The 13483-nt window shown below is 39.0% G+C and overlaps 1 long non-coding RNA gene across 3 annotated transcripts in view; it reads right to left on the bottom strand.

Moving 5' to 3' along the window:
* The window catches only part of LOC112611528, a 325264-nt gene that overhangs the window by 89516 nt on the left and 222265 nt on the right, over positions 1 to 13483 (bottom strand). The window lies entirely within an intron of this gene.

Here is a 13483-nt window from a genome sequence, read left to right as displayed (position 1 = left end):
ACAATTTGTAATTATAGGTCCATTCTTAGGAAGGCCAATACATTCAATTATGTTTTCCATAAATGTGCTTCAGTTAAATGAGCATTTATTTTTAATGAAAACGTTAAATATCTGCAAATGATCAGATACTTAAAAATCATAAGAAAAGTCTATTCTCGACTAATTATTTGACTAAATTAAGTTTTTTAAATGATTTCACACCACTTTGGGGTCTAAGCATAAAACCAGCTTAACGTATCTTCAGAAGCTCACTATCAATGTGGAAAAGACCCAGAGTGTAGCTTCTCTCACCAATGCCTGGGGAGCCCTCCACATACTAAAGAGCAAAAATACTACTACTCCACATACTAAAGAGCAAAATCCCCACCCATCTGACAGATACCCTCTTATCAAAACTTCTCTATGGCAAATAAATAAAATGGTCATAATTCCATTATGACTACTGGAATTTTTAAATTAATTTAGCTAAATCAGCTTTTATAATCTTTTAAGCAGTTTAAAGCTTTTAAGAGAAACTGATATATGAAGTTATACAACATTTAATTAAGTTTTCAATCAATGTTTAAATATTTGGAGAAATTTAGTTATATTCAAAATTTTTTAGCTTATTAATTGTGTAAGTGGATGAAAATATTTCTAACATTATTGTTTAAAGATTGCAAAGATGGTACATCCCTCTGACATGTTTCAAGCTATACCCCATAAAAGCACAAGAATGTGTTTAAAAACAATTGCCAAATTTCATCCTTGGTCTATATCAAGAAATGAAAAAGAAAGAAGTTTACTCTAAAAGAAGAAAAAGAAGAAGTTGGCTATAATTCCCACTTCATGGCATAAACATATGGTCAACACAGACATTTTGTAACAGTAAAAAAAAGAAAAACCTTGGATAATCTTAACCAACACATAACATTGCTTATGTATCACTTTTATATAGATGCTGCAGACATTTAATTATAATTATTGCTCTGAACTTGTTTACTAACATACTTATTTATCTTTGCTGATGTCCTCAGAAAAATGTGATTTTTCCTTTTTTCATTCCTTACATATGAGATTTCGAGTTCTGGTTGCCTGTGGAACAGTATCATTTCTGTTAGAAAACCATCCACTCCTGTTGCAGGAAGTCAGGGACCCCAAACGGAGGGACCGGCTGGAGCCGTGCCAGAGAAATGTAAATTGTGACAATTTCATGGACATTTATCACTTCCCTAATAATATTCTTATAATTTCTTACGCCTGTCTTACTTTAATCTTTTAATCCTGTTATTTTCATAAGCTGAGGATGTATGTCACCTCAGGACCACCATAATTGCATTAACTGTACAAACTAATTGTAAAACGTGTGTTTGAACAAAATGAAATCAGTGCACCTTGAAAATGAACAGAATAACAGCAATTTTTAGGGAACAAGGGAAGACAACCATAAGGTCTGTCTGCCTGCGGGGTCAGGCAAAAAGAGCCATATTCTTCTTCTTGCAGAGAGCCTACAAATGAACGTGCAAGTAGGAGATATTGCTAAATTCTTTTTCTAGCAAAGAATATTGATAATTAATACTCTGGAAAAAGAATTGCATTCCTGGGGAGAGGTCTATAAATGGCTGCTCTGGGAGTGTCTGTCTTATGCAGTTGAGATAAAGACTGAAATACACCCTGGTCTCCTGCAGTACCCTCAGGCTTATTAGGGTGGGGAAAAAAACCTCACCCTGGTGAATTTGAGGTCAGACCAGTTCTCTGCTCTCGAACCCTGTTTTCTGTTGTTTAAGATATTTATCAAGACAATACGTGAATAGCTGAACATAGACCCTTATCAGGAGTTTTTGATTCTACCCTTTACCTTGTGATCTTTGCATTGCCCTTTGCCTTGTGATCTTTATTGGCAGAAGTACATGATCTTTGTTCTCCTTTTTGCCCTTTGAAGCATGTGATCTTTGTGACTTACTCCTTGTTTGTACAACCCCTCCCCTTTTGAAGTCCTTAATAAAAACCTGCTGGTTTTGTGGCTTAGGTGGGCATCATGGACCTTCTGATATGTGATGTCACCCCCAGCGGACCAGCTATAAAATTCCTCTCTTTGTATTCTTGCTCTTTATTTCTCAGACCAGCCAATACTTAGGGAAAAATTTTAAAAACCTACTTTGAAATACTGGGCGTGGGTTCCCCCAATACACTTCTCTAATCACTGGAAGTGTAAACTGCAAAATAATTTTTAACTCTTTTTTCTTCAATTATCATGGTAGATACCATATCTGGTCTTCTATTCATTCTTTCTTACATTTGGTTCCATTCACAATGTTATCACCCAATTTCAGATCTATATCATTCCATGCTTTATTAGTTCAACCAAGTCATTCAGGTGCCTTATCTTCTACCTTCTCTTCCTACAGTTCATCATATGTGACATCACAGTAGATTATCCTTTAATACAATTTTATACTTACCATTCCATGTTTAAAATAACAACCCTTCTTTCCTACCACATTCAACTACATCCACCAGGTTTACCTATTCAGTTTATCAATAGAGAAATATTGTCTTCTCCTCATCATCTTTACTTCCCTTATTTATATCTCCTCCTCAATGTATACTGAGGTATATGAATTTCTGCAGGTATACCTTTACTCAGTTCATCTCACAGTCTGCCTAGTCCCTTGCCCCATGTGCATTGTAACCCCATAGCTGAAGCCATTAAGCTTTCTCAGTCCAGACCACAAGGCAGTTAAAACATAGGACTTGTAGATCTGCATTTCCAAAGTGATTTAGTTGCATGCCAAGTCTGTGAGTGGTTAATAGGCATATCATACACACACACACACACACACACACACACACACACACACAAACACACACAAAAGAACCATGGTTAAAGACGAGTTTGGGAAATACTGGGTTAACCAAAGTCAAAAAGTCATCTTTATCTTTTCTGTAAAATTGAATATGCCACCATACAATGTATTGTCTAGGACTGTACTATGCCAGCACATAAAGTAGGGATTATGTGGAAATTACAAACTTGATGAATGTTCTTGTCATAATTTATCCCTAGCAATGGTATATTTTTTATTACTTGGAGCATTTATATACTTACTGTGAAACCTGAATGTATCCTGGCTTCTTTGGAACTGGGCCCCAGCCTTATTCTCATACCCACTTTCAAAAACAAGAATCCTGCTGGGAACACCATTAATTCTGGTTGTATCCATGCTACAAGCTCCTCAAACTTATGGATACTCACTTCTTATCCATGGAGACTTTCTTTTAATATTTACTGTTGGGACTCTGAACAAGTTTGCTTCAGATTTATCAGTACACCCCTCTATAATTTTACCTCTATTTTGGAAAATCCCAATCATCAGCTTTACAAATTTAAAGTATTGATTACAAAAATACCTAGGTAACAGTCTATGGGTTTCTTAGTTTTAACCATCTCTATTTTTAGAAAATCAGACCAAGTGTATACCCTATTCATAAAGGGCAGATAATCTCCTTTTGGACATAAAAGAATTTGCTCATTAATCACACCAGACAGTTAGAAAAGATTGTATCAGTGGTCTCTTACAGCGCTGACAAGGAAATTCTATAAATTGCCAATTCCAGTTGCATATTATTAGCTATTTTTGCAATATGGGATCTCAGTGGGTCCTAAGATATGAATCTCATGGCCTGGGTAGTTATATCTTTCCTGGGCCATGTGACCCCATAAATCTTCACATTAAAAAATGATAATAACTTTAATAATAAAGAAAGCTCCGTGGAAGGTAGGCATTTAAAATGAGAAAAAATCAATAGCCTTGACTTTGAAAAAAAAAAAAAAGCCACAGCAACAACAAAGAATTGCATGACAAATCAAGTTACCAATACCCATTGAGTCTTTAGCTTATGGACAGAAAGGAGGCAGAGGAGGAGGCCTTTCAGCCAGATATGAAATGCATACAGACTTTCAGAGAGGAGACCAGAGATGAGGATCTCCATTAGGAAAAACAAGGTTGGACAGGTAGGATGGGGTCAGATTATAGAGGGAGGCAAGTTTCCTTTCTTAATTTCCTTTTCTTTTTATCCTTAAAAACTCCTTTTGCTTTGAAAATAAATTCTGTCACCACAGGCAACATTTTCATCCCGAGTCAGAGCTCTTTTGCAAACCCAACTACTTGCTGCCATCCGTTCACATCTGTAACATTTAACTTTAATGCCTCTGTCCCTGAAGAGGTGCTGAACACATTTCAATGCAGCAGCAGCAGCAGATATGTCCTGAAGAACTAGCTGCGTGGCAGCCAATCATCAGGTGACCTTTCCTATTGACACTGTCTGCAGGGCTGCTTGACCACATAGACAGGAATAAATCTCTTCCTGAGCTAGCCTCAGATGGGAGATGGGAAATTGAACACCTATTCAGCAACATCAGATTTATTAAAGAGAAGGATTGTCCATGGCAAAGTAAGCAGAAACCATGAAAATAGATCCAGAGAGATGATCTGCCCTGCTGCAAAAGCTACATGTACTGCATTCAGTTGTGGCCACTAAGTTTATACTGAAAGTTCCCCAAAAATCAAAAGTGGAGTCTGGGTGAATGAGCTTCCAGCTGTCCTCCTTCCTCCCCCTGGTGATCTAGGTGGTCACTTTCCCTCCGCCATACAGCTGCCCTGTTTTTGGAGCTCCAGATAAGTCTGGGGTAAAATTGAAAGTCAAAAAATTTCATTCCCCAACCCTTTGATTTTACCCTCTGGCCTTTCCCAGTGGTTTGGCATAACTTACATTGAGTTTGAATTAAATTAGAAATTGATTTATCATTTATTTGTGGTTGGCTTTGAGACTATAGTTTCTCCACTTAAAGAGGATTAAAGCCAAAAAGGCTGTAGTTTCTACTTTCCAAAGCGGGCTCAGACGCAGATGTGTACAATCCTGGATTTCTGAGGATGAACATTAAAAAATTCTGCTCTGTACGAAGGAGTTACTGTAAATGTGTGTTATCATCATCAGGATAAAAAGGCTAGATTTTGGTGAAGACAAGTAAAGATGTCAATTATCCAAAAATCTCTGTTTGTCAATGCAATGCATTCAGTAATTTTGAAAGAATAGTTGCCTCCCTAGTTCACAACTAGCTTGAATTTTTATACTTCATAACTGTGACAAGTAACTTAACCTCTTAAAGTTACTTTGGGCTCATTAATTCTTATAGCCTAATTGTGAGGATTAAATGGAACAGCATAAGAAAAATATCTGGAACAATGCATAGCCTAGATTCATCTCATACCCTTACCCTCCTCCCAGCCAAGGCCATTGTTTTCAATTGATTTATAATGCAGGATAATGGAAGTAAAGAACAAACAAGCAAGAATGTATCAGGGTGTTCAGTGCCATAATAAAAATATATCTAAAGTGCTGTGGAAACTCTAATGCTCAAACAATTGCCTATACTTGAATCATAGAAAAGGCTTCAAAATGAAGGAGTCATCTAAATAGGTCTTAGAAGGTTGAGTTCACATACACCAGACACAGAAAGGAGGCGAGTGGATATTCAAGGCAGAAAGAGGACTGTGAAAAAGCTTAGATGCGAGAAAGTACATGAGGATGCAGTGTAGTCCCAGCACAGCATGAAACTCGTGATAGCATGAGTCTTGTCTGTCCACATGTCCTAAAAGTAAACAACATCCCTGGTGAAAAGTTGACTGATATGTAGAGATAAGAGTGGAGCAATAATTTCAGTTTTTATTATTCTGCTCACCTTGGTAAGAGTTCAGACTTTACTATACATGCATGGGAACCACTGAGGACTTTTAGACCATGGTGGCATAATTAGAACCCGGTTTTACAAAGAGAATCCTAGTTTTATTCAGGAAGACAAGTTTCAATTCAAACACTGACGCCAAGCCAGTGATAAAGGAAGGTATTTTTAAAAGTCTAGCAAATTATGATAATATAGTCATAAATAGAATTTATTTTAATAGGTGCCAGGCACTCTTCTAAGCATATTATTGCATTATTTCACCTAATCCGTATAATAAACCAATGAGAAAGAACTTACTATCATCTCCACTTAAGAGGTGAGGAAACAAGACATTGAGAAGTGAGGCAGCTTACTAAGGACTAGAACTGCTTAGCAGTGGAATTTACCTATCAGTGCAGAAGGTTCGACTGATAATGAAGATTTGAACTAAAATCAATGGGATTTGGTGACATTGAATAAGAAAGTAAGTGGCCAGAGTAAATAAGAAGGTTTCTAGTTCCAAAGAGCAATAGATTATGACGCCGTTAAGTAGAAGGAACAGTTTAGGAGGATGAATATATGTACTGAGAAACTGCAGACAAATGGCCGGGATTGGGTGTGGAAAGCCAATAACTGAATCAAAAATTCCTTCAGAGGTGGGCAGAGCAGGATGGCTGAATAGAAGCATTCACTGATGATTTTCCCTGCGGGAACACCAAATTTAACCACTACACCAAAAAAGCCACCTTCATAGGAACGAAAAATCAGGTGAGCAATCACAGTACCTTGTTTTTACTTCATATTGCAGAAATAGAAACTGAAGAAGATAGGAAAGATAGCCTTGAATAGCTAACACCAGCCCTCCCCTGTTCCTCCACTCCCACCTAGCAGCAGCCGCCGCCACATGATGCAGAGAATCTGTTCACTTGGGGGAAGAAGAGTGCAGCAATTGTTGGGCCCTGTATTGAAGTCAGCGCTGCCCTGTCACAGTGGAAAGTAAAACCAGGCTAAACTCAGCTGCTGCTCGTCCACAGAGGGAGCATTTAGACTAGCCTTAGCCAAAGGGAATTGCCCATTGCCCATGCCAGTTTTCAGAACTTGAGTTTTGGCCAGACTTACAACTGCAGGCTAAAGTGCTCTGGGGTTCTAAATAAACTTGAAAGGCAGTTTAGGCCACAAGGACCAGAATTCCTAGGCAAGTCTGAGTGCTATGTTGGACACAGAATCAGTGGATGTGGGGGCACACATCCTACTGAGACATCGGCAGGAAGGCTGAGTGCTTGTACTACGCCTGCCCCAACCCTTGGCAGTGCAGTTTGCAGCAATGAAAGTGACTCTTTCTTTCTGCTTAAAAAGAGGAGACAGAGAATAAAGGGAAATGTGTCTTACATCCTGGATACAAGCTCAGTCACAGTAGAATAGGGAACTGGGCAGAGTTCTGAGGCTTCCATTTCAGGCCCCAGCCCCTGGAAAACACATATAGATACATGGTGGCCAGAAGAGAACCCACTTCCTTGAAGAGAAGGCCTCAGTCCTGGCAGGATTTATCACCTGCTAACTTAAGAACTCCTGGCCCCTGAAGAACCAGCAGCAATACACCATGGGCCTTGGGTGAGACTCAGAGACATGCTGGCTTCATGTGAGACCCAGCACATTCCCAGTTGTTGTAGTTATGATGAGATACTACTTCTGCTTGAAAAATGCAGGAAAAGTAACGGGGACTTTCTCTTTCACCTTAGGTGCCGGCTTGACCACAGATTAGTGGAATACCAAATAGGCTTTTGGGGTCCCCAGTTCCAGGCCTAGGCTCTTGAGCAGCATTTCTTGACCTGGTGTGGATGAGAGGGGAGCCTACTGCCCTGAAAGGTGAGTTCCAGGTTTAGAAGCATTAACCACAAACTGACTGGAGAGCCCGTGGGCCTGTAGTAAACATCAGCAATAGGCTGGCAGTGTTCCCCATGGGTTTGTGATGGTGATAGCCATAGGAAGAGGCCCTCTGACTGTGGAAAGAGGAGGGAAGAATGGGAAGGACTTTGTCTTGTGGTTTGAGCACCAGCTTAGTAACAGTAGAATAGAGCACCAGATAGATTTCTAGGTTTTTGACTCCAATCCCTCGCTCTTGGATGGTATCTTTGAACCCACCTGAAGCTGCCTGGAGCTCACCATCCTAAAAAGTAAGCAAACAGGCCTGCCTTTGCCACCTGCTGACTGTATAGCCTTAGGGCCTTGATCAAACAAAGATGGTAGCCATGTAGTGAATACAGCTTGCCTTGGATGAGAGCTAGTGCTCTGCTGGCTTCAGCTGTGACCTAGTGCATTCCCAGTGGTGGTGGCCACAAGGTTGTTTGTGTCATCCTACACCCAGCTCCAGGCATCTCAGCACAAAGAGAGAGACTGTTTGGAAGAAAGTAGGGGAAGATAAAAAGAGTCTCTGCCTCATAATTCAGATAATTCTTCTGGTTCTTATCTAAAATCACTAAGATGGTACCTCTATAAGTCTACAGGAATCACAGTGTTACATGGCTTGGAGTGCCCCCTAATGCAGATACAGTTTAGATAACAACACCCAAGTCCCACTGAATATTGGGAGAGCATCCCAATAAGGACAGGTATAAACAAGCCCAGACTGTGAAGACTATAATAAATATCCAACTCTTCAATGCCCAAACACTAAAGAATATCCACAAGCATCAAGATCATCCAGAAAAACATGACCTCACAAAATGAACTACACAAGGCACAAGGGACCAAGACGGGACAGATGTGTGACTTTCAAACAAAAAATTCAAACTAGAAAAAGTAGAAATCAATAACAAGAGGAATTTTGCAAACTATACAAACATATGCAAATTTAACAATATGCTCCTAAATGTCCAGTGGGTCACTGAAGACAACAAGAAGAAAATTTAAAAGTTTCTTGAAACAAATGATAATGGGAACACAACATACCCAAACCTATTGGATACAGTGAAAGCTGTACTGAGAGGGAAGTTTATAACAATAACAGCCTTTGTCAAAAAAGAAGAAAAACTTCAAATAATTAAGCTGACAATATATCTTAAAGAGCTAGAAAAGCAAGAGCAACTCAAACACAAAATTGGTAGAAGAATAAAAATAATAAAGATCAGAGCAGAAATAAATGAAATGGAAATGGAAAAAAAAATACAAAAGACGAAGGTAACATTAAGTTGGATTTTTGAAAAGATAAGAAAAATTGACAAACCTTTAGCCACACTAAGAAAAAAAGAGAGGAGACCCAAATAAAATCAGAGATTAAAAAGGAAACATTGCAATCAATACCGCAGAAATTCAAATGATCATTAGTGGCTATTATGAGCCACCACACGCCAATAAGTTGGTATATCTAGAAGAAACTGATAAGTTCCTAGACACATCCAACCTAAAAAGATTTCGCCCTGAAAAAAAAAATCCAAAACCTGAACAGACCAATGACAATAATGAGATTGAAGCCACGATAAGAAGTTTCCCAGGAAATAAAAGCCTGGGACCTAATGGCTTCACTGGCTGACTTCTACCAAACACTGAAAGAACTAATATGGCCGGGCACAGTGGCTTATGTCTGTAATCCCAGCACTTTGGGAGGCCAAGGCAGGCAGATCATGAAGTCAGGAGTTTGAGACCAGCCTGACCAACATGGTGAAACCCCATCTCTACTAAAAATACAAAAATTAGCTGGGCTTGATGGCATGTGCCTGTAATCCCAGCTACTAAGGAGGCTGAGGGAGGAGAATCACTTGAACCTGGAAGGTGGAGGTTGCAGTGAGCTGAGGTTGTGCCACTGCACTGTAGCCTGGGTGACAGAGCGAGACTCCATCTCAAAAAAGAAGAAAGAAGAAAGAAGAAAGAAGCAGGAGAAGGAGAAGGAGGAGAAGAAGGAGTAGAAGAAGAAGGAGGAGAAGGAGAAGGAGGAGGAGGAGGAGGAGGAGGAGGAGAAGGAGGAGAGGAGGAGAAGAAGGAGAAGGAGGAGAAGGAGAAGGAGGAGAAGAAGAAGGAGGAGGAGGAGGAGAAGAAGAAGGAGGAGGAGGAGGAAGAAGAAGACCTAATATTATTTCTACTTGAACTACCCTGAAAAACAAGAAGAGGGGAATATTTCCAAACTTATTCTACAAGGCCAGTATTACCTTTACACCAAAACCAGAAAAAGACACATTAAAAAAAACCCTACCAGCTTTTATCTCTGAAGAATATTAATGCAAAAATCTGCAACAAAATACGAGCAAGCTGAATTTAACAACACATTAAAAAGATCATTCATCATGACCAAGTGGGATTTATCCCAGGGATGCAAGGATGGTTCAGCATACCCAGGTAAATCAATGTGACACATCATATCAACAGAATGAAGGACAAAAACCACATAATCCTTTCAACTGATGGTGAAAAAGCATTTGATAAAATTTAATATCCTTTTATAATAAAAACCCTAAAAAAACTGGGTATAGAAGAAACATACCTCAACATAATAAAAATCATATCCAACAGACCCACAACTAGTATCATACTGAATGAGGTAAAACTGAAAACCTTTTCTCAAAGATCTGGAACAAGACAAGGATGCCCAGTGTCACCACTGCTATTCATCATAGTATTGGATGTCCTAACTAGAGCAGTCAGACAAGATAATAAATAAAAGGCATCCAAATTGGATAGGAAGAAATCAAATTATCCTTGTTTGGAGATGATGTAATCTTTTTTCTTGTTGTTCAATTTTTTTTTTTTTTTTTTTTTTTTTTGAGACAGGGTCTTGCTCTGTTGCCCAGACTGGAGTGCAGGGGCACAATCTCAACTCACTGCAACCTCTGCCCCCCAGGCTCAAGCTATTCCTTTGCCTCAGTCTCCTTAGTAGTGAGGAATACAAGTACATGCCACCACATCTGACTATTTTTTTGTATTTTTTTGTAGAAATGGGGTTTCACTGTGTTGCCCAGACTGGTCTCAAACTCCTGGGCTCAAGCAATTTGCCCATCTCAGCCTCCCAAAGTCAGAAGATATAATCTTACATTGCGAAAAACCTCAAGACTCCACCATGACACAATTGGAACTAATAAACTCAGTAAAGTTGCAGGATACGAAATCAGCATACAAAGATCAATAGCATTTCTACACGCCAACAGTGAAGAATCTTAAACAGAAATCACGGAAGTAACAAACCCACAGCCAATATCATACTGAAAGGGCAAAAACTGGAAACATTCCCTTTAAAAACTGGCACAAGACAGGGATGCCCTCTCTCACCACTCCTATTCAACATAGTGTTGGAAATTCTGGCTAGGGCAATCAGGCAAGAGAAAGAAATAAAGGTTATTCAATTAGGAAAAGAGGAAGTCCAAGAAAACAAAGCTGGAGGCATCACACTACCTGACTTCAAACTATACTACAAGGCTATAGTAACCAAAACAGCATGGTACTGGTACCAAAACAGAGATATAGACCAATGGAACAAAACAGAGCCCTCAGAAATAATACCACACATCTACAGTCATCTGATCTTTGACAAACCTGACAAAAACAAGAAATAGGGAAAGGATTCCCTATTCAATAAATGGTTCTGGGAAAATTGGCTAGCCATAAGTAGAAAGCTGAAACTGGATCCTTTCTTTACACCTATACTAAAATTAATTCAAGATGGCTTAGAGACTTAAACGTTAGACCTAAAACCATAAAAACCCTAGAAGAAAACCTAGGTAATACCATTCAAGACATAGGTGTGGGCAAGGACTTCATGTCTAAAACACAAAAAGCAATGCCAACAGAAGCCAAAATTGACAAATAGGATCTAATTAAACTAAATAGTTTCTGCACAGCAAAAGAAACTACCATCAGAGTGAACAAGCAACCTACAGAATGGGAGAAAATTTTTGCAATCTACTTATCTGACAAAGGGCTAATATCCAGAAACTACAAAAAACTCAATCAAATTTACAAGGGAAAAAAAAAAAACCATCAAAAAGTGGGCAAAGGATATGAACAGACACTTCTCAAAAGAAGATATTCATACAACCAACAGACACATGAAAAAATGCTCATCATCACTCACCATCAGAGAAATGCAAATCAAAACCACAATGAGATACCATCTCACACCAGTTAGAATGGCAATCATTAAAAAATCAGGAAACAACAGGTGCTGGAGAGGATGTGGAGAAATAGGAACACTTTTACACTGTTGGTGGGACTGTAAACTAGTTCAACCATTGTGGAAAACTGTGTGGCAATTCCTCAAGGATCCAGAACTAGAAATACCATTTGACCCAGCCATCCCATTACTGGGGATATACCCAAAGGATTATAAATCATGCTGCTCTTAAGACACATGCACACATATGTTTATTGTAGCACTATTCACAATAGCAAAGACTTGGAATCAACCCAAATGTCCATCAGTGACAGCCTGGATTAAGAAAATGTGGCACATATACACCACGGAATACTATACAGCCACAAAAAAAGATGCGTTCATGTTCTTTGCAGGGACATGGATGCAACTGGAAACCATCATTCTCAGCAAACTATCACAAGAACAGAAAACCAAACACCACATGTTCTCACTCATAGGTGGGAATTGAACAATGAGATCACTTGGACACAGGAAGGGGAACATCACACACCGGGGCCTATTGTGGGGAGGGGGGAGGGATAGCATTAGGAAATATACCTAATGTAAATGATGAATTAACAGATACAGCACACCAATATGGCACATGTATACATATGTAACAAACCTGCACGTTGTGCACATGTACCCTAGAACTTAAAGTATAATAAATAAATAAATAAATAAATAAATATCACGGAAGTAATCTCACTTACAATAGCTACAAATAAAATAAAATACCTAGAAATTAACTTAGCCAAAGAAGTGAAAGATCTCTACAATAAAACCTGTAAAATGCTAATGAAAGAAACACACAAAAAAAGAAAAAATGTTCCATGTTCATGGAATGGGAGAATAAATATTGTTAAAAGTCATACAACTCAAAGCAATCTACAGACTTGATGCAATCCCTATAAAAATACCAATGACTGGCCGGGCGCGGTGGCTCAAGCCTGTAATCCCAGCACTTTGGGAGGCCGAGGCGGGTGGATCACAAGGTCAGGAGATCGAGACTATCCTGGCTAACATGGTGAAACCCCGTCTCTACTAAAAATACAAAAAACTAGCCGGGCGCGGTAGCGGGCGCCTGTAGTCCCAGCTACTTGGGAGGCTGAGGCGGGAGAATGGCGTGAACCCGGGAGGCGGAGCTTGCAGTGAGCCGAGATCGCGCCACTGCACTCCAGCCTGGGAGACACAGTGAGACTCCGTCTCAAAAAAAAAAAAAAATAAAAAATAAAAAAAAAAATAAAAATACCAATGACATTCTTCACAAAATTTTTTATATCCTAAAATTCTTCCAAAACCACAAAAGACCCAGAATAGCCAAAGCTATCCTGGGCAAAAAGAACAAAACTGAAAGAATCACATTACCTAATTTCAAATTATGCTACAGAGCTATAGCAACAAAGACAACTTGGTACTGGCATAAAATTAGACACATAGACCAATGGGACAGAATAGAGAACCCAAAAACAAATCTATACACCTGCAGTGAACTAATTTTCAACAAAGGTGCCAAGAATATACACTGGGAAAAAGACAGTCTCTTTGGTAAACGATGCTGGAAAACTGGGTTTCCACATGCAGAAGAATGAAACTAGACACTTAGTTTTCTCCATATACAAAAATCAAATCAAAATGGAATAAAAACTTAAATCTAAGAT

This window comes from Theropithecus gelada, chromosome 18, assembly GCF_003255815.1.
Source record: "Theropithecus gelada isolate Dixy chromosome 18, Tgel_1.0, whole genome shotgun sequence".
NCBI lineage: Eukaryota > Metazoa > Chordata > Mammalia > Primates > Cercopithecidae > Theropithecus > Theropithecus gelada.
This window is presented reverse-complemented; position numbering and strand designations above follow the sequence as displayed.